The sequence below is a fragment of the Dromiciops gliroides genome, chromosome 3 (assembly GCF_019393635.1).
Source record: "Dromiciops gliroides isolate mDroGli1 chromosome 3, mDroGli1.pri, whole genome shotgun sequence".
In the NCBI taxonomy this organism is placed as follows: Eukaryota; Metazoa; Chordata; class Mammalia; order Microbiotheria; family Microbiotheriidae; genus Dromiciops; species Dromiciops gliroides.
The window spans coordinates 220,223,217-220,246,032 of NC_057863.1; the positions used below are offsets into that span (position 1 = coordinate 220,223,217).

Consider the following 22,816-nt stretch of genomic DNA (forward strand, 5'->3'; position numbering starts at 1 on the left):
ATGTGCATTTATATCGTATCTTACATTACAAATAGTCAATATATTGCATGATCTTGTCAGAACAACTTGTAATTTAAGTGGTATGAAAGTCCACATTTTATAGAGGAAGAAACTAAGGCTCAGGGGGGTTTTAAGTGACTTAATTTCCCAAGGTCACACCTTGGTAGAACTTGGGACTCAAACTCAGGTCTCTGACTCCAATCCTGTGCTCTATCCACTACAGAATAACACAAAAGTCCTTTTGCAAAGTATTGAAGCAGGAGCCATTGGATAATTGGTATTTTCATTAGCATCTTATGGTTACCATGTGCCATAGTTCCCTTCCTCAAGACACAGTCCTGTGACTGAATCACAGAATCATAGAATAACAGAATTTGAGAGTGGAAATGCAATCTCAGCAGACATCTCCTTCAACCCATACATGAAAGGAATCTCCGCCATAACATACTCAACATGGGGTCATCCAACCCCAGCTTGAAGATGTCTAAGGAGGGGAAATGTTTTTGTGCCTAGTTCATGACAGGAAAATGAGCCAAAGTAATGAATTTTATTCTTTGGTAGACCTTTCTTCATTATAAGGACAAATAATTCTTCTGAAGTAACTATGATGTTTGTGCAGTTATTCTCTGAGTTTTGGTTTACCATTCACCACTGGAGTGTACATTGGGAGCAGGCCCAGCTAAGACAATCAGTAGAGTTGTAAATTGAATACTGAGGGAAATCAACCCTTTTTTCCCCTAAATCTTGGACTTCCAAAAGTCCAAATACTCTGGGGACCTTATTTGGCAGTGGTCAGTCCTTTGGAAGGGGTAGATGGTGTGGTCAGAAATATGTCTACATACATCTCTCTCTCTAAACCTGGCTTTTCTGACAATAAAAATCACCTCATATGTTACCTTTGGTTTACATGTCATAGGTTGCTGAACCATAATCCAATTCCCTAACCTTATAATGAGACTTGTATGAGAATACAACCTCTGTGACCAGTCATCTATAGCTAGTTATTTCTTAAATGGACAGTGATGGGAAGAGTAAGAGAGAAGATGAGACAAGAGAGTGTGAACACTTTGTAGTACTAATTCTAGAAAAAATCAGGTGTAAATTGTAAGTCAGCTAGATGGTGCCATAGTGCATAGAATACAGGGCCTGGAGTCAGGAAGACTCCTCTTTCTGAGTTCAAATCCAGTCCCAGACACTTACTGGATGTGTGACCCTGGACAAGTCACTTCACCTAATTTGCCTCAGTTTCCTCACCTGTAAAATGAACTGGATAAGGAAATGGCAAACCACTCCAGCATCTTTGTCAAGAAAACCCCAAATGGGGTCACAGAGAGTCAGACACGACTGGAAAATGACTAAACAAAATAGTAGGTGGGTTGTTTGTGAAGAGCACTCAGTCTTGGCACCATGTCACTGTTTAAAGCCACTGTGAGGTAGACTGGGAGAGGAGAGCTGGAGAATACAGAGGAGTCAATCCTTGGCTAAAGTCCCCTGTGCAAAGCTCTAGCTATCTCCTATTTCTCCCACCCCTGGGTGATGAGTAAGGCTGATTATTCATGCTTCACATTTATAACTTAATACCACAATTTGATATGTAAAGAGGAATAAGAGGAGGAGTCGGGGGAGAATTGGAAATGACAGTTCTTTCACCCACCTCCACATAGATTGCAATAAAAAGAGACAGGCTTTCAAGTTTTTTGTGTCTTCCAATGTTGTTTTTTTTTTATTCAACCCATTAGTGTGGTTCCTCTATCTCCAACCCAGGTATCAATGCCTCCTCAATTTAATCATCTGAAAACAAATTTCTGGGGTCAGGCTAGGAGGCAAAAGGAAATCTTTTCTTTCTTTAATTTGGAAACTATTCAATAAACTTAATCCTTGGGGCATATTCTTAAGAAATATTGTGTGTATGGGACCTTGGAACATTAAGTCCTCATTTCCAGGAATAGAAGATGACAAAGGAGACTCCTCCTACCTTTTCTATTTGTAGGAGAGGGGACAGGAATCTCCTGTTTCTATGTCCTTATGCCCTGTACATGCAAAAGAGTAACTCTCCAAGACATATTAGGAAGGGAGCAAGGTAGAGGAAGGAAATTCATTCCTATTTTGCTATTCAAAGGAATTATTCTTTAGCTTTCTGAGGTGAGGTGTGGAGGATGGGAGCTAATAATGCCCCTTACTCCCCGAGTCCAGATTCTCCTTACTCTAGACTACACAAAGGCTATGGGTTCAAGGAGGTGGTAGGTACCTTGATGAGCCACAAAAGCTGGCCATACAAGAGACATGAGTGAGTTTCTGAGATAGTGAGGACAGAAGATCTCCATGGAATGAAAATAATTCCTTTTCTAGGGATTCTGAGTGTCTATCTTGTCATAATAAACTCAGAGCTATGGTAAAGAGCAAAGGAGACAGTGTGAGATACGAATGTAAAAGCATTATGTAAATGAAAGCCTGATATAGTGTGTGGTGTGAAGCTGGGAGTCAAGCCGACCTGAGTGTAAATCCCCACCACTGAGGCTCAATAAGCTTCGTAGCTATGGGCAAACCACTTAGCCACTCTAAGCCTCAATTTCCTCATCAGTACTTTAATGGGGGAGACAAACAAAATATATACAAAGGATTCTATAGACAAGATAGGAAGGACATAATTAAAAGAGGGGAAGATCAGGAATTGTGGGGTTAGCAAAGGTTTCCTGAACAAGGTGGGACTTTAATGCTTAAAGGAGGTCAGAGAGGTCACTGATTGCAGAAGAGAGGGAAGAGTGTTCCAGACATAGGGGACAGCCACAGTAAATGCTCAGAGCTGAGAGATGGAGTGTCCTATTGATGGAATAGTAAGGAGGTCAGTGTCACTCTATTTAAAGAGTATGTGTTAGGGGGCAGCTAAGTGGAGCACTGGATAAAGCACCAGCCCTGGATTCAGGAGGACCTGAGTTAAAATATGGATCAGACACTTGACACTTACTAGCTGTGTGACCCTGGGCAAGTCACTTAACCCTCATTGCCCTGCAAAAAAAAAAAAAAAGAGTATGTGTTGGGGAGTAAGATGTAAGAAGAATTCAAAGGAAGTAGGTTGCTAGGTTATTAAAGGCCTTGAATGACAAGCAGCATTTTATATTTGTTCCCGGAGGCAATAGGGAGCCACTGAAGTTTACTGAGGAAGGGGACCTAGCTTGGTCCGGGTTACATTCTGGCCCTCCAAATTACAGTTCACTTCTGTACAATCTGATCTTCTCACTCTGGTCTCTCCACTTTCAGGTCCCCTCTGAGAGATCTCAGTGCATTCTGTATTTCCCCTTTGCCCCTAGTCAAAGGAGGCACCCAACACTCTTTTCCTGTTGAGTTTGGCAAGAGAAGCATGGAGACTGGTATGACTTGGAGTCTTTCCTTTTTTTTTCTGTTTTTGCCAATCAGCCTCTAAAACCTTGGGTAAAAGTACACTGGAAGCAGGGGCTCTTCTGTGAGCACACACACACACACACACACACACACATACCCTAGCCCAGAAAAACTTCTATACTCTGTGGTCCTCCACCATCTCTATGACACAGTTCTTAGGGTATAGTCTTTTTTGGGGGAGGATGGAAAATGAGGATTAAGTGACTTGCCCAGCATTACCCAGCTAGTAAGTGTCAAGCATCTGAGGCTGGATTTGAACTCAGGTCCTCCTGAATCCAGGGCTGGTGCTTTATCCACCTAGCTGCCCTCTCTAGGGGAGCATCTTAACTAGGCCTACATTCTGAATAACTGACATGTATATAGGTTTTCCAATACTAGTTCAAGTTTTACAAACCTCCCTGTGAAGTAAGTACTACAGCTATAATTATGTCCTTCACTGGTATAAAATAAAAATCATAGCATCCTTCATATCATGGTATTATAAATTGTTGTTGCCCCAAACCAAACTACATCTTTTCCCTGAGTGGCCAAGCCTCTGATAATGAGTGTCTTTGAATTTCATCTCCTTCTTGGATGAAAGACACACACACTCTCTTTCTACACTTGTCCTTAGAGCTTTTCCAACTTAAAAGGAATGACCACGGTGCCGTTGCCTAGGCTTTGAGAAGCCAGCATCACCTTCACACCAAAAGGAGCTAACAGAGTGATGCTGTAGGGGAGGAGGAATCTAATGCATAAGAAAAACAAACAGAGCCTCTCAAATATAATGAGATGAATGTATGTGTATATGGTTTGAGAGCTAAAATTGACTAAACAATGGGAAAAAGTTATTTTTTTCAACTACAGATTTGCACAGATAGCCTAAAGGGCAAATTTTAAGTCAAAGTTGTAGCACTAAAACCAACTATTTTTTTCGGGGGGTGCAGGGCAATGAGGGTTAAATGACTTACCCAGGGTCACACAGTCAAGTGTCTGAGGCCAGATTTGAACTCAAGTCCTCCCAAGCCAGTGCTTTAATTCACTGTACCACCTCGCTGCCCCCTGCCCTCCCTAAAACAACTTCTTAAGAAGAATTGGGGAGGCAACATATTTAGGTGGTTTCACTTGGAAGTCAGATGGAAAGGTCCCTTGGGACCTTTGCAGTAGCAAAGGACATGGTAGTGTATCTTCTTTATTATCAATTTTATTGATTACCAAAACAAAGAGGGAAAATAAATTGGGAAAGTCAGTTTGGGGACAGATTGTGGAGGACCACGAATGTCAAGCTCTGTGGCTTTTAGCCATGGAAGGTTTTTGAGAAAGGTTATCATGATGTGAGTGGATTTCAGGAAGGTTATTTTATGGTGCATTCAACAGTGGCTAAATTTTGTTTTTTCTTTTTGCACATGGATTAGTATTCAGTGAAGAATTACAGCACACAATGTTTAAGTAGGTGCTATGAGACCTGCATGTGTGTAGTTAACCTTCCATGAGGGTGGTCATTTTTACTGAAATATTTTTTTTATTTCAATTCATATGTTTTGAGGCAAGTTTTGTTGATTTCTCACTACTATATTCACCATATTATGCATATTTGGAAGGCAAATTTACATTAATTTAAATTATTCATGATTTTATTTTATCTGCAAGAACACAACATTCACAATTTTGTAGCACATGCACCATGTGTCGAAGACCCAGCTTGACTCAGACTTTCAGAGCCACTAGCAGATGGGGTGATTTAGAGTGGAGAGATATTAAGCAGGGATACTAGGTAGAAGATTTAGATTAAGATTGAAAGAAAGCCTGGATTAGAAGAGAAGCAGTGAAAATGGAGCTGAGATGAATCAAATGGGACTTAGATGTGTGTCTTAAAGGAATGGAGGAATAAATGATTAATCATTTAAGGATTTTATAGCTAGATGATTATGAGAATGGCTGTATCTCTGACAGGAAAGAAGCCTTTATGGGGAGGCACATGAAGAGTTTGAGGCAGGTTGAGTTTGGTGTGATAGCAGAGGATGTGAGTGGAACCCTTTGTTGTTTATCCTTCATTTCTAAGAGGACCAGTGACATTGTGAGTGATGTCTTGACTCTTGGGTGAATTGGATTTAAATAGGCAGAGTTGCATGAAGTCATCAGCCTCACCCTCTCTTCCAGATACATCAGAGTCCAATGGCAAGACAAAAGTCATGATGAGTGGCCATGGCCCGGGATGCAGTGGATACCCTTGGTGTCTTCAATGTTTGACCAAATCTAAGAGTTCCACAGCCACCTTCCTGCCCTTTGGAATAAATTGTTCTCATATGTCCATTCTGCCAGGGGAAGTCTTCATACACTCGAGGTAGACATCCCTTAACTCACCAATAAGTTTGAGCCCCATCAGTTACTCTTTTTTTTTTTTTTTTTTAGTGAGGCAATTGGGGTTAAGTGACTTGCCCAGGGTCACACAGCTAGTGTTAAGTGTCTGAGGCCGGATTTGAACTCAGGTACTCCTGATTCCAGGGCCGGTGCTTTATCCACTGCGCCATCTAGCTGCCCCCCCCCATCAGTTACTCTTAACCTGGTTTAGATGGCTTTCTTGGGGTGTGGGCACTGAGCATGCTACCATTTCTTGGAGCCACAGGTTGGGTGACAGGTAGATACTAAAAATGATGAGAAGTCCTGAAAAGGGCTCAACAAACCTTTATACCAGAAGTTCTAGCCTTCCCTAAACATCCCATATATCCTATGGAACCCTTCAGTAGACAGTTGAATATACAGGAAAGGAGTGTAAGTGAGGAATTAGACAAATGACTGGTGAAAATAATGGATTGTAGTCTATATCATATAGGATTATAGAGTTAGAACTAGAATCTTGAAGATCAGCTAGTTCAACTCCCATACCCCCTTTTTTTTCCCCTGGACCTGTTATTTCATTAGTCTAGGACAGAGGTGTAAAACACACAGCCCCACAGGCTGCATGTGGCCAACAACCAGTCAGAACCAGATTAAAATGTAATTGGGAAATTAACAAAATAAATGGAAATACAATAAAAGATAATATTAATGTGTGGCTTCCTAAATTAATATACAGCCCTCAGGAGTCCTTTGGAGTACTTAATGGTCCTGGTTTTTCTTTGAGTTTGATACTACCAGTCTGGAGAACTCACATTAAAGAATTTCCTCTCTTTCTAAGGAATGACAAAAATATGCATAAAAAATTGTTAAACATACCCCATGATCCTATATGTGGAGCACTTTCCTAAGCCTTTGGATACAAATATAAAACCAAAACCCCTCAAGAAATTTACATTCTTTTTCTTTTCTTTTTCTTTTTTTCTTTTCTTTTTTTTTTTTTTTTTGTGGTGCAGTGAGGGTTAAGTGACTTGCTTGGGGTCACACAGCTAGTAAGTGTCAAGTGTCTGAGTCCGGATTTGAACTCAGGTCATCCTGAATCCAGGGCCTGTGCTTTATCCACTGCACTGCCTAGCTGCCCAAAAAAATTTACATTCTAATAGGGAGAGAGAACTTTGCAGTAAGAGGTGGCCAGGAAGGGGACCCCTAGGGGATTTACACACTCTTACCAGACAGAATCAATGGAAGATTTGATTTGATTATGGATCCAGATCTGGATATTGTGGTAGATGGTTGGGACAGGAGAGTATCCATGGTGGCAAGATGGCAGGTAGGTGAAAAGTGGCTGGATGAGGACATAGATGTGGTAGGCCAGGGATGTCAAATTAAACTAGAAATGGATCCCTGTGGGCTATACATTTACTTGGAAAACCACAAATTAACATTTTCTACATTATGCTGTTTTTATTTCATTAAACATTTCCCAATTACATTTTTTAAAAACTTTTTATTCTATTTTTGGTGAGGCAATTGGGGTCAAGGGACTTGCCTAGGGTCATAAAGCTAGTAAGTGTTAAGTGTCTGAGGTCAGATTTGAACTCAGGTCCTCCTGACTCCAGGGCTGGTGCTCTATCCACTACACCACCTAGTTGTCCCCCCAATTACATTTTTTTTTTTTTTTTGGTGAGGCAATTGGGGTTAAGTGACTTGCCCAGGGTCACACAGCTAGTAAGTATTAAGTGTCTGAGGCCAGATTTGAACTCAGTTACTCCTGAATCCAGGGCCAGTGCTTTATCCACTACGCCATCTAGCTGCCCCCCCCCCAATTACATTTTAATCAGATTCTAGTCCACTCAGAAGTTTTGCTGGCCTCTGGGGCCTTCAGGCTTAAAATTTGAGGTTTCTGTAGTAGACCAGGTGAAGAAATCACCATTCTGCACAGTAAGGCCACAGAGTGAGTTCTGGAAGTGACAGTTTCAGGTCTTCTGGGGTTTCCGGTCCAGCTGTTTGGAGTTGGGCCTAGATGTATGGGAGATGTGAAGCAACCATCAGTCAGGACAGGAGGTACAAATGTGGATAAGTAACTGCTTTGCAACTTACAGTCATAGAGAGTTGGCTTCAGGTACCCTACAAAGTGGTGAAGTGACACCTGCCCTTGGGTAGCCAATATGCTCTAATCCCTTCATCTTCAGAGGGGGAAATTGAGGTTTAGAGAAATTGAGGTGACTTTCCCAAAGCTACTCAGGTGCTGGATTTGATCCAAGCTTCAGCAAAAGTAAAATGAAGGAAGGGCTTTGAATTTTAAAGGATTATTTCAGCTTTTAAAATTCTGTATCTTTGTTAGTCCAGATACCTACAACACCTTCTAAAACATTTCCTAGGCTGCAGTTTCTGTGGAAATCCCCATCCAGTGAACCATGAGGAAAGAATCTAATTCACTGAACCAAGTAACCAATACCTAAAATTAGATCAAGGAGGCCTGAAGCTAAAATACCATCCATTTCATTGTCTTCAGTTGAGGATCAGGTAAAAGAATCCTCTTGTGGAACCATACAATTACCATTTGATTTCATTCCCAAATAATCCAGGCCTTATGTCAGGCCCAATCTATCTAGCACTAAGTGGAGTGGAGGATTGGCAATTATTCAGTAAATTTGCACAATATGAGATTGCCAATGTAGATGATGGAGTATTAAAATAAATCAATTCAAGAACTAAATTATCTGGGTCCGAACACAATTTTAGAGCATAACATCATTCTCTATTTTACTTTTTGCTATGCACAGCTGGTCTTCACTTAAGTAGCCAGAATTTTGTAACCTCTACACAGCACAATATTTCTAACTTACTGCCAAACACAAAACAAGTCTCAGTTTGGAATATGCCAATCCTTTTAACTTAAGTGGAAGAGTAATATTAGCAATAATAACTCACTTATAGTGGTACTTTATGGTTTACAAAGCACTTCCCTCATCTTACTAGCTAACACACCATGTAAATATTATGGAACCTCTTCACGAGTCTATGAAAATGTTTAGAGAATGTTTTTTCCATCCCTTGAGCACAAATCATGCTTCCTCACCTCTGTCTTGTTCCTCACACTTGGCCTGCCCTTCTCTCATTTCCCTTATGTTCCTGACCTCAGCTCAGATGCAACCTCCTCCACAAAGCCTTTCCTGATTCCTCTCTGCTTAAAGGGATTTCTCCCTGATGTGACATCATAAAATTAAGATACTTAACAAATTCTAATTTATATTATATTTATCTGCATCATGTAGTCCCTTATTGTTTGTAAGTTCTGGGGGAGGAGGACAAATGATTATTATTTAAATTTCCCTAGTGCAGCATAATAACACAAAACTAGCATTTTATAAGTGACTTTTAGAAGTCTGAATGAACATAAACTTTTCAAGAATTTTGAAAGTGTCTCCTTTGAAAACACTTGATACCTTGAGTACTCTGTTTAGTGATATGGATTTCAATTCAACCCATACATACTTTCTCATTGTATATGACTCATTCACAACCTTCCATAATTCTTTCACAGGAGATCCACCAAAAGTGTAGATCTCTTGATGCTTTAATTGTTGTTTAGTTGTTTTCAATTGTGTCTTACTCTTAGTGAGCTCATTTGCGGTTTTCTTGGTAAAAATACTGGAGTGCTTAGTTTTTTCCTTCTCCAGCTCATTTTATAGATGAAGAAACAGAGGTAAACAGGGTTTAAGTGACTTGTCTAGGATCACTCAACTAGTAAGTGTCTGAGGCCAGATTTGAACTCAGATCTTCTTACCTCCAGGCCTGACACTCTATCCACTATGCCACCTAAGTCCCACAATCTTGATACCACAAGTACTTTACAAATGGAATACCTGACTTGTCATTCTTATTCAGCAACCTTTTAAAGCCTCTTTTAATTCCAGTTTTTTGTATACACTAAGAATAATTAAACTCTTTTCGTCCTTCTCTTCCTTCCTTCCTTCCTTCCTTCCTTCCTTCCTTCCTTCCTTCCTTCCTTCCTTCCTTCCTTCCTTCCTTCCTTCCTTCCTTCCTTCCTTCCTTCCTTCCTTCCTTTCTTTCTTTCTTTCTTTCTTTCTTTCTTTCTTTCTTTCTTTCTTTCTTTCTTCAGGGCAATGAGGGTTAAGTGGCTTGCCCAGGGTTACATGACTAGTAAGTGTCAAGTGTTTGATGCTGGACTTGAACTCAGGTCCTCCTGAATCCAGGGCCGGTGCTTTATCCACTGCGCCAACTAGCTGCTCCCCTAAACTATATTTCTTTAAAAATATTTTAGAATTCAGTATGACCATTGTCCAAATTAGTCTCAATTATCAAGCTTTAACTATAGTTTGAACAGAATAAAGGAATCAATCTAGTTTGATTAGAGGCTTCCCCTTCTCTGCTTCTCTCAATGTGGGGACTCTTACCCACATTCTCCATGTCTCTTTGTCTGTGTGTACCATGTTAGGGTCACAAGGTAAGTGAGAGAAATGATCTTCAATTACTTTCCTCTGATTTCATCTATTTCTACTCGCAATTAGAGCAGATTCTTTGAAAAATAAAGATGAACAGCATTAGTTTTCTGTTATACTCAGTTCACCATCTTCATTAAATCAAAACATGGGAATCAGCCATGTGTGCCTTTTCCCTGGACAAAGTAATTTAAAGGGTAGTGGCTAACCGCTAAGTTCCGAAATCAATGCTCTTATTACTGAGGGACTAATTTTTTCAGCCATGGCAGCTCTTTTAAAATTATACTTTGGGTTGAAATTTCTCGTGCTTGCTTTTAATCTCAAGGCTGATTGTTTCAGAAAGCTGGGCAAAATTTGTCTTGGTGGTGGTTTTGATAAATGGAGCATAAACAGTATTTTCCTCCAGCCAGGCAACTTTTTTCAGCTGCCTTATTCATGCTTTGATAACTCATAATTGGATTTGTTTTTGCTTCAAACTTTTCAGAGACTCCAATATTATGACTCAAGCCTGTGATGTTTGAGGACATCTATGAAGCCAGGAAAATGTCAAAACTCAGTGTTTTTGTGGGGTTTTTTTTGCTTTAGAAAAATGAGGAAAGAAAAAAGAAAAAAATATAAAATCTCCCTCACTCTCATGGAATCAGCCCAATGGAAATTCATAGGCATTTTACATTCTACACAGAAAAAAAAGTCACCAAACACCAGGTTGTATAATTTAACTCCCAAGTTCAAGTCAAGTCCAATCAGCAAGCATTTATTGAGCTCTTATTGTATACCAAGTTCTGGGAATACAAATATCATCAGAAAGACAGTCTCTGCTCTCAAGGAACTTTTATTCCAATGAAGAAAGAGAATACAAAAAAGAAATCTGAGAAAAGTGGTAAGATAGAGAAAGTCCATTGAGTCCAAAGAGAGTAGAGTCTGAAGAGTTGAACCGTATTTTCTTTATACTTTATTGTAGTTGGAATGACCCTGATAGGGAGGCCATATATAGAATTAGGTTGCTTAAATTATTGGCTTAGCCTCCTTGTCCCTTGAGATGTGAAAGACCCAACCTATGGCAAATTGGTTCTGAGGAGGTTTTAGTGAAGATCCTACTGCCCAGTGTGGATCCCTTTCTGACTTAATGTTGGTTTTTTTGGGTTGAATGTAGGGGCAGGAGAGAGAAGCACTTATTTGAATTAGTATTATTTTTAGCCTTAGAAATGGTATCCTTTTTATATTTTGTTATTAGTAAAATTGGAGGCAGTTAGGTGTTGCAGTAGATAGAGCATTGGATTTGGAATCTGGAAGACTCATGTCCATGAGTTTAAATCTGGTCTCAAATACTCATTAGCTATATGACCCTGGGCAAGTCACTTAACCCTGTCTGCTTCAATTCCTCATGTGTAAAATGAGCTGGAGAAAGAAATTGCAAATCATTCCAGTATCTTTGCCAAGAAAAACCCAAATGGGGTCATGAAGAGTCAGACACAGCTGAAAGGACTAAGCATCAATTAATAAAATAAATTTTTATTGAGTTTTATGATTTATGAGCATCAATAACCCTAAGCCTGGATCACTGTATTGGCCCAAGATAGGCCTGACCTATAATACTGGTTATATAGGTTATATAGGGTATATCTCTTTTATTGTAATGTGGATATCAAGAAGTACCTATAAATCACTTAATTGGTTTCCTTATCTGTCAAATGGGGATAAAAATACTTGGCAGCATCATTATCCATGTCCTGCCCCCAGCTGCCATCATGATCCAAGGTATTTGTTCTAGGCCCTCTTCTCTCTCTTGGTGATCTCATCAGCTCCAAGGGTTTAACTATTATCTCTATCAAGAGCATAAAGAGCTAAAAAAAGGAACTTTGAAGTCATCCGGTCCAACCCCTTAATTTTAGGGATGAAGAAACTCAAGCTCAGAGGAGTTAAATGTCTTATAGAGAAGGTCTTACATATAGTAAATGATTGAACAGGGATCTGAACTCAATTCCTCTGTCTTTAAACCCAGGATTCTTTCTACTGAATCAGATTGTTTCTGTTCTGTATCTCACTACTTCCTTTCCTAAATCTATATATAGACCTTGATTTCTTCCCTCAGGATCAATCCTGCATCACTAATTGCCCATTAGATAGTCCTCTTTTTAAATAAATTTTTCTTTTTTATTGTGAACTTAGACCTGATTAACAAATACAAACAATATATAAAGAAGAACAATAAAGAGGCATATACAGGATATACCAAGAGTCAGTGCACTTTTAAGTATTAAAGCTTTTAGAGCTTAAAATTGTATTAAGCCTTGGGCATCCTATATAAGAAAGAGTGAACTTCTCTTATGTACAGGTTATTTTTTGAGAAATATCTTCATCTCCATCTCCATTTCTCTCTCTGTCTCTATATTGATATCCATCTATTGATCTATCTACCTATCTATAGAAATCTCTCAAGAGATATCTATATGGAGACAGGAATATCTAAATATCTATTATATCTATTGATATCTATCAAGAGATATCTAGATAGATGTCTTTCAACAGATATCACTATGGAGATGGAGATATCCGGATATCTATTATATGTATTAGATATTGATATCTATCTATAAATATTGAAAGATATCTAGATATCTTTTGATGGAGATATAATACATATGTGTGTATATATGAATATATATGTATGTATACCTATATAATTGAACAAGTTGGTAACAAAGCTACACCATTTATGTTTTATTCCACCTTTGTTTTCTATGCATTTAGTGCATTTCTATGCATTAAATTCTATGCATTTAATATTTGTGTGTACACACACACATGCATATATTATTGATGCTCATTTTTCATTCCCACTCTTTCACCACCCACTAACCTACCCTGCTCCCAATAAATAGAAGCCCTCCTTTATCACAAATATATTGTCTGAATATATTGGCCATGTCCAAACATACCTATCCCATTCTTAATCTCTGATCTGTTTTCTCTCTGTTAAGAGACTAGATGAATCTTTAATCATTTTCTTTGGGAGTTGCTTTTGCTCACTTCTCTCCCAAGAGGGCTTTTTTGGTCTTGAGACCAGATCATCTTCCATTTTGAGGCTTTACCTGTTGGTATTTTGACAAACTCAGCTGAGTTTGTGTTTTGGTCTTCCCTGTCACCATAGAAGCTGTCAATGGTAAGGGTCCTTTTTTGTTTCTTATTCATATTGTAGCCTATTTTTAAACTCAGAAATTTGAAGTTTGCTCCTGGGGCACAGGGGTCACTGTTGCAAGATTCTTGTGCTGGGGTATAGGGGCCAGGTCACCTGCTTTCTGTTCTGAGGCCTCTGTGGTTTTTGGATTCTTCACTACCCTGGGCTTGCTCCCTGTGCTGGGATGGCTTGGCTGTTGCACCTGTCCTTTGAATGGTTCTATAGCTGGCAGTTTGCCCTCCCATCCAGGGATGGTGGATGTCACAAATGGCCCGTTGTACCACCAGCCTTCTGAGCCAGGACCAAGGAGCCTCAACGATTTATTTATGCTGTGTCCAGGATCTTCCTGCTGATCTGCCCAGACCCCTTCCATGGCATGCCACTCTGAGTTATGCCGAGTTTCACTGTGCAGAGCTGCACTGTGCAGAGCTGCACTGTGCTGAGCCACCTTTTCCTTTCACCCAAGTGAGAAAGGCCTTTCCTGAAGTCTTCTAAATGATCTCAAGTAAGAAGATGGTGTCTCTCTGTCTTTTTGTAGATTCTGTAATTCCAGAATCTGTCCAGAGGCTTGATTTAATGTTGTTTTTGAGGGAAACTCAGGAGAGCTCAGGCAACTTCCTGGCTTCTCTCCACCATCTTGGCTCCACCTCTCTCTTTTTTTTAGTGAGACAATTGGGGTTAAGTGACTTGCCCAGGGTCACACAGCTAGTAAGTGTTAAGTGTCTGAGGCCGGATTTGAACTCAGATACTCCTGACTCCAGGGCCGGTGCTCTATCCACTGTGCCACCTAGCTGCCCTTCCACCTCTCTTTTGCTCACTTAGATCAATTTTGAGCTCTTTCAAAATTGTTTTCTGACTTACTATTATTGTTGTCACCCCATAAATCATTCTCTGGTTATGTTCATTTCATTGTACTTCAGTTTATACAAGCCTTCTCATGTTTCTCTGAGTCCATCATCTTTGTCTTTTCTCATGGACCAATAATATTCCCTGCATTTTTTTAATGGAGGCTACTACACATATCAGACTTAAGATGTCTAGAACAGGATTCATTTTCTTTGGTCCAAATTTCTCTCCCATTTTTAACACCTATTTAAAAGGCATCACTTGTCTTGCTCAGAATCCTCCTCTGTTGTTGCCTGCAGTGCAGTGGCCTGCCTGCCTGCAGGGCAGGAGCAACAGGGCAGGATGGGGGTCACCCAGGTCCCCAGCCCCTTCCCTCCTCTGCTATCCCCATAGCCCCCAATGTGGGTGTTTATCGTGTCAACTGTGTGGTTTTAATTTTGTTCCTTTTTTTTCTCTTCACGGAGAAATAAATGGATGGAAATAGAAGCCTCTGTTCCTTTCTCTTTTTCACTCCTCATAGCCAATTAGTTGTTAAATCTTGAAGACTCTACCACCCTATCATCTCTTATGTTCATCTATCTCCTCTCCATTCACACAACTCTATCCTATTTCAGGAACTTACCATCACTTATCTGTACTATTACAACAGCCTCTTGACTGGTCTGCTTTCCTCCAATCTCTGCTCTCCTATTCCATCCTCCTCACCAATACTTCTCAACTTTTTAATCTTAGAACTCTTTTATACTCTTAAAAATCATTGAGGACTGGGGCAGTGGATAGAGCACTGGCCCTGGATTCAGGAGGACCTGAATTCAAATCCAGCCTCTGACACTTAATAATTACTAGCTGTGTGACCCTGGGCAAGTCTCTTAACCCCAATTGCCTCACCAAAAAGAAAAAAAATATCATGAGGACTTCCTCCAAGAGATTTTGTTTATATGGGTTTGACCAAATAAAAAATTAAAACTGTATTATTATAAAATAGTTTTGATCTTATAGACCCCCTATAAAGGCCTTGAGGAAGTCCAGGGTTTCTAAGACCACAATCTGAGAACCATTGCGCTATGCAGCTGCCAATTAGCAGTCCTTAAAGATATAGATCTTACTGTATTACCCCATGCTCTAAAAGTGGCTTCTTCTTGTTTTGAGGCTAAAATTCAAATTTCTCTGGAATTTAAAGCTTATCACAATTTCACTCTATTCTAACATCTAGACTTGCCACACATTGTATTTATTTGCAAATGCTACATTCCAGTCAAAAGATCTATGTGTTGTTCCTTGTATGTGACATTGAATCTCCCACCTTTTTTTTTTTTTAGATTTTATTTAATTTATGGAATAAAACAATTGTACTATAACATAGTATAATTTAAAAAAGATGAAACTGCAAATCTATTGTGTATAACTTGCTATTACTTTTAAGTATACAAGAAAGTTATCATGTAAATTTCTTTTTCTTTTTTTCTACCCTCTCCGTCAAGCCTGCCCTAGAGATGGCCACCATTAGACACAAATAGGTATGTATGTGTATGTGTGTGTGTGTATGTGTGTGTATACACACATATCTATTACATATATATGTAAATTATTCTATAAATACTTGTATTTATCAGTTCTTTCTCTAGATGCAGATAACATCTTTCTTCATATGTCTTTTATAATTAATTTGGGTATTTATAATAGTCAAAATAACTTATTCACTCAAAGTCACTCCCAAAACAATATTGCTATTTTTGTATATAATGTCCTTTTACTTACGCTAATTTTGGTTTTAATTCCTGAAAGTCTTTCCATGTTTTTCTAAAATCATTGAGTTAATTACTTCTTATAGCACAGTAGTATTCTGTCATAGTCAAATAATACAACTTGTTCATCCATTCCCCAATTGATGGGCATCCCTGCAATTTCCAGTTCCTTGCCACCACAAATGCTTTTTTCCCCACTTCTATGTTTTTTCATAGACTTTCCCTCCTCAGAATGTACCCCCTTATCATGTTTGTCTCATTTCAAGCCAAGCTTTCTTAAGGCTCACCTCAAATGCCACCTCATATACAGTCTGTCTTCACCTTCACAGTTGCTAGTGGGCCCTATTTTCTTCTTCTATACTCTTTCACTTGGTGCTATTATGAACTCCTATGGATTCAATTACCATGTCTGTGCTAATGATTTTCAAATCCACCTATCTAGCCCTAACCTCTCTGATGACCTCCAGTCTCATATCTCCAACAGTCTATTAGACATCTTGAAAGTAATGTCTTATAGATATCTTAAACCCCAAATAAACCAAATTACCTCCCCCAAATCCTCCTCCTTACAAACTTCCCTATTACTGCTGAGGGCACTAACATCCTTCCAGTCCTCCAGTCTCATGGTGTTATCCTAGACTCCTCACTCTCTCTCATGCCTCATATTCAATCTTTTGTCAATTCCTATTGATTTCACCTTTGCAGTATCTCAAATATGGTCTCTTCTCTACTCTGATAGTACCAATATTCTAGTGCAGGCCTTCATTTCCTCATGACCAGGTTGTTTCAATAGCCTGTTGGTTGGTCTAACTATCACATCTCTTTCTCACTCCATTCTCTCCTCCCTTCATCTGACAAAATTTTTTTCTTAGATGGCAAGTCTGACCATGTTGATGGAGGAGGCTAAAAAGGGTTAACAGATAACCTAAGATCAATAGTACCTAAAAGTGTTAAGAGAAACTAGGGTTTGTGTTCTTACAGTAACCACGAGGGTTTGTCACCATCAAAGCTCACTATCAACAGACAGTAACTAGGAACCATTAACCTTTAATAGCCATTAATATTCCTAGATGATAAGACACCTAGAAATCAGATCTTAAGAGATATCATAAACACAGAGACCCTCTGGGTCTGACAAGTTTAAGCATGTCTTTAGGAACATACACAGAAAAAAACCAAATGTGTCCTTAGGTTCACCTTATGATGTGTAAACCCCCAAAAAACACACTTACAAGGAAAAGGGTGCCTTCTTTGAGGTTGTCTTACAACCCCAGGAAGTTCAAATTAGGATAAGACCCCCCCCTGAATCTCCCACAAAGAGGAGATTAAGATAATGAGGAGATAACCTACTTTTTCTCACTATAAATATAACTAGTGACCTCCTCCTACCTCCCTCTCTTTCTCTGAAAATCACTTTGCATTTTTTTGGATTTGCTTATCTGTGTTCATGTTTTTCCTTCTCTTCCCACTCCCTTCCCTGTAGCCTCTCCCACCCCCAATATAAGCTTAAGGACAAAACCTGTTTCAATTTTTTTTTTTTGTAGCACCTACAAAATGTCTGAGAGGTAGTTAATAAATGCCTGTTAAATAAAGACCTGCTTCTGTGTGAGTTAATATGAGGTTTTATCCTTCTCCTCACATGTGTCAGAACAGGATTCTACTGTATATTGGAAAGTTCCTCTGACTTGTGTTTAGAGATATATTGAAATAGATTCTAGATTGGGGGTTAGCAACCTTCTAAGGTCTGAGCATCAGTAGAATTAAGGAATGATCTAGGAATCATGAGTAGACCTAAATCCTAGGATATAAGAAAGGTAGGTGGGGAGAGAAGAACAGGAAAATAAGGTTGTGGGAGAAGAGAAAAAAGAAGGCAGGGGATAGCTAGGTGGCACAGTGGATAAAGTACTGGCCCTGGAGTCAGGAGCACCTGAGTTCAACTCCAGCCTCAGACACTTGACACTTACTAGCTGTGTGACCCTGGGTAAGTCACTTAACCCTCATTGCCCCACCAAAAAAAAAAAAGATGAAGGAGAGAGATGGAGAATTTTTGGTGGGAATGGTTTAGTATCAACTGAATAGTATCAACTGAATTAGTATCAGTCACTACCAACAACCTGTGTTTCTTCACACTTTTCCTAGGCTGTTTACCCTGATAGCCCTTATTCTTTAGGGGCAAAATAGTTCAGAACTCATTGCTCCCTCTCGTCTCCTGCTTTGGAAAGGAGCTATTCACTTGTCATTTACTGAACTTGCTAATGTGATTAAAAAATGAGCCCAAGAGAAAAAACAGATAGAAAAAAAAAACCCTTAGTATCAACCCAGTCATGAAAAAAACCCTCAAAAAGCACATGCTACTGAGCATCTAAATCCCAAATCTTTTATCTAAATTACAATTTGGGCTGGGAGAGCTCACCAGGATGAGTTATCTGTTTCATACTATCAGTCATAACTGAACTGAGCACAGTGATCAACTAACAATGTGAATAGCAGTGTGCATATTTCCCAAGGCATTTGTAATGGTAGGGAATATGTAATCACAAATTAATGTGGAAAAACACTAATTGAGCTTTCTGGAATCCCTAAACAAGGTGAGATTTATCCCAAGAAAATGAAACTGTCCTAAATAATTTTGACTAGCATTCTTTTTTCCTTTTTGGTTTTTAAAGGTATAATAGAGATCTTAGAAAGAATTCATTTTTTTTCTTACTAATATAAAAAAGGCAATTTAATTATAACCTATAGGGGATTTGCTAATGGAACCAGGACTCCACCCCTCCCTGCCCTGTATGTCACAGACAATAAATTCATAATAAATTCTTGTTGGAAGAACAAATTTCAAGCTTACTAATGCCCCAATTCTATCAAACTGACCACTCTGCCCCTTAGCTCAAATGTAATCTGACCCAAAAAGATGATGTTGTGTTCAATTGTATAACTGTTATCTATAATGAGTTCCTAGCTGTAACGAGACACAGAATTACGATCATATACAGTTTAACCAGTGTGTTGAGCAACAGTGACTAGAAGGATAGAAATCTCAATACAAACTAACTTGATTTTCTCCCCTGTATATGCTTTGATCGGGGTGATAGTGAAAAGTCTTTTTAAAAATCTTTCAATTATTTAAAATAAATAGATGTCCTCTTCAGATAGTCATTTTTCCTTTGGCACAATTTCTTTTTTTCTGTTAGAATTTTATTTTCAAATTACATGTAGAAACAATTTTGACATCAATTTTTAAAAAAACTTTGTGTTTCAACTTCTCTTCCTCCCTCCCTTCCCACCCAAATCCTAAGAACTCAAGCAATTCAATATAAGTTATACATGAGTAGTCATGGAAAACAACTCCACATTAGCTAAGTTGTGAGAGAAAACAGATAAAAACAAAATTTCAGATTAATGAATTGTCAAAAAATATGTTTTGATCTGTTTTCAGATACCATCAGTTCTTTCTCTGTAGATATATTACAATTTTCATAAGTCCTTCAGAGTTATATTGGATTATTGCCTTGCTGAGAATAACTGTGCAGATCATCTTACACTAGTGCTGTTATTTTTTATACAGTACATTTCACTCTGCTTCAGTTCATGTAGGTCTTTTCAGGTTTTTCTGATAGCATACTGTTCCTCATAACTTTTATATAGTACCTTAAACTTGACAAAGAATTTTCTTCACAATACCCCAGCAGAGTAGGTACCATACATTTTGCCATTATAATCAATCATCATAACTATTTCCCTTCATCCTATTCCCTTCCCATGATATTTACTCTATTTTCTATCTTCTTTTACCCTATTTCTCCTCAAAAGTGTTTTACTTCTTACTGCCCCCTTCCCTGCTCTGCCCTCCATTCTTTCACCCTTCCCTCCTTATCCTCTTCCCCTCCTACTTTCCTGGAGGGTTAAATAGATTACTCCTGCTAATTGGGTGTGAATGTTATTCCCTCCTTGTACCCCCTCTGATGAGATTAAGGTCTTTGAGCTAATTTTGTGTTCTAAATTTTTCTTCCTCCCTCCCTCCTCAATCCTCCATATGAAATCAAGCAATTCAATATGTCATACATGTGCAGTTATGCAGAATAACTTCACCTTCCTCAAAAGGGTTTTGCCTTTTACTGCTCCCTCCCCCAATATGCCCTTCCTCCTTCCCTCTTCTCCTTCCCCCCCTTATCTCCTTCCCCTCCCAATTTCCCTCTATACCCAGTATACTATACCCACTTGAGTAAGTATGTTATTCCTTCTTTGAGCCAGTTCTGATGGTAGTAAGGTTCACTCACTCCTCCATTCCTTCCCCCTCTTCTCCTCCCCTCCATAATCTTTTTTCTTGTTCCCTTCATGGAGCTACCTCTCTCCAGTCCACTTCTCTGCTTCCCCCTCCCCAGTGCATTCCTCCTACCCCTCAACCCTATTTTAAAGATGCCATCATGGGTTAGCTAGGTGGCACAGTGAAAAAGCACCAGCACTGGACCCAGGGATCCTGAGCCCAATCTGACCCCAGACACAAGACACCCTACCCTGCCTGCCCCAAAACAGAACAAGGATTAACAAAAATAATTCATATTCAGCTCAGACCTGTGTCCTTTGTATAAGTGTATTCCTTTCAGCTACCCTAATCCTGAGAAAGTTCTTATGATTTTGAAGTATTATCTTCCCATATGGTAATAACCCTCATGATTTCTTTTTCCTATTTCCCTTTTTATGCTTCTCCAGGGTCTCTGTATTTGAAAATCAAATTTTATATTCAGTTCAGGTCTTTTCATCACAAATGCCTGAAAGTCCTCTTTTTCATTGAAGTCCATTTTTTCCTCTGAAAGATTCTACTCACTTTTTCTGGGTACATGATTCTTGGCTGTAGTCCCAGTTCCTTTGTCCTCTGGAATATCATATTCCATGCCCTCCAGTCCTTTAATGTAGATGCTGCTAGATCTTGTTTAGCTCCAATTCCTTTTTTTCTAGAAATTTGCAATATTTTCTCCTTGACCCGGGGAACTCTGGAATTTGGCTATAACATTCTTGGAGGTTTCCTTTGGGGATCTCTTTCAGGAGGTGATTGGTGGTTTCTTTCAATTTCTATTTTACCTTCTGCTTCTAGAATATCAGGGCAATTTTTCCTCACAATCTTTTGGAAGATTCTGTCTAAACTCTTATTTTGGTCATGGTTTTCAGGTAGTCCAATGATTTTCAAATGATCTCTCCTGGATCTATTTTCCAGGTCTGCTGTTTTTCCAAGGAGATGTTTCATATTGCCCTCTATTTTTTTATTAATTTGGATTTGCTTTACTGTGTCTTGATTTCTCATAAAGTTACTAGCTTCCATTTTTCAATCCTAATTTTTAGTCAATAATTTTCTTCAGAGAGCTTTTGTATCTCCTTTTCCATTTGGCTTTTGAAGTTGTTGACTTTTTTCTCATGACTCTCCTGCATTGCTCTCATTTCTCTTTCCATTGTTTCCTCCACCTCTCTAAATCTTCCTTCTATTTCTCCCACTTTTCTTTTCAAAAGTCCCTTTTGAGCACTTCCATGGCCTGAGACCAATTCATATTTTTCTTGGAAGCTTTGGATGTAGGGGCCCTGAGGTTGCTATCCTCTTCTGAGGGTGCACCTCGATCTTCCTTGTTGCTAAAGAAACTTTCTATTATTCTCAACTTTCTTTGCTTGCTCATCTAGCCATTTTTTACTTGACTTTTAACTCCCTCTTACAGTGGGGCCCTATGACTGTCTCAAGCTTCAGAGGGTCTCCAGTGTTTTGGTTTGAGGGAGAGCAGGTTTTTCTCTCACCTGGCCTGTTCTCTGGTCTGAAGATAACCTCAAGCCAACTTGCTAGTTAACCATTCAACAGAGTGCTATGGTGGTTCTCAGCTTCTGACAAGCCTGCACCTCTACCCCAACTAGGCCTCCCACTGCTCATGATTTCTTCCTAGTTCCCTGCTGGGGTGGGATAGCCAAATTCCTCCTGTGTCTCACAGACACCCTTGTATTCTCCTCCCCACCTCCCCCCGGCTAGCTGTTTATTCTCTCTCACCCTACTGTAAGCTTAGTTCCAGAAGATGCTGGTACTGCAGCTGAGGCTTGGGGGTTAAGTTCCTCTGGCCCAGCAGGCTGGGGTCTGTTTTGGGCACGATCGTGTGGTTGGACTCTTCTCTACAGCCCAGCATGATCCCCTTTAATCTGTTTTCTGCTGGAAAATAATCTCAGCCATCTTTTTCTGGTTTTTCTGTTGCAGGAATTTCTTTTATTGCTGTTTTGGGGGTTATATTGTGTAAAGAGCTCTGTGGCATTTAATGTCTTTCCCTCTGCCATTCTTGGCTCTGCCCCCGGCACAGTGTATTTCTACATAATTAATTAAATAGTCTAATTAATCGTTTTCTTTACACATAGTCCCTTTTTTGGTATTACTTTTCTATCCTCATACACATGGACTTGCAAAGACAAAAATAGAGTGAGGCAATTTGCCCCTAAAGCATAGAAATTCAGAGTAAGCCGAGATTGCTTCAATTCTGTTAGTAGTTAGAACATAAATGAGCTCAGCATCTAGTTAAAAAGAATAATTAAAATAGGAAGACAATGGTTCTTAAAGTATGGTTAGGAGTTCCCAAGATGCTTTCAGTGGGTCCACAAGGTCAAAATTTTTTCCATAATAATATCAAGATATTTTAATTTTTATTCTGGTAAACACTGAAAGAGATAACCCACCTAAATAAAAAGTTCTGGGGTGCTGGTAGTCCTCATTAATTTTAAGAGCATAAAGATGTCCTGACACCAGAAAGTTTGAGAACCTCTATACAGTGTTGACACTATGTACGTAAATAAGTGCATACATAATACCTGTATATATTTACATTTATATGTACATATCTATATCTATC

The 22,816-nt window shown here is 39.1% G+C and overlaps 1 protein-coding gene and 1 pseudogene across 4 annotated transcripts in view; one reads left to right on the top strand and one right to left on the bottom strand.

Annotated features, from left to right (window-relative positions):
• GLRA2 (glycine receptor alpha 2) overlaps positions 1–22,816 on the bottom strand; it is a 297,466-nt gene that overhangs the window by 70,419 nt on the left and 204,231 nt on the right. The gene's annotated exons all lie outside the window — the stretch shown is intronic.
• Positions 7,039–22,816, top strand: part of LOC122745995 — a 47,660-nt pseudogene continuing 31,882 nt past the window's right edge.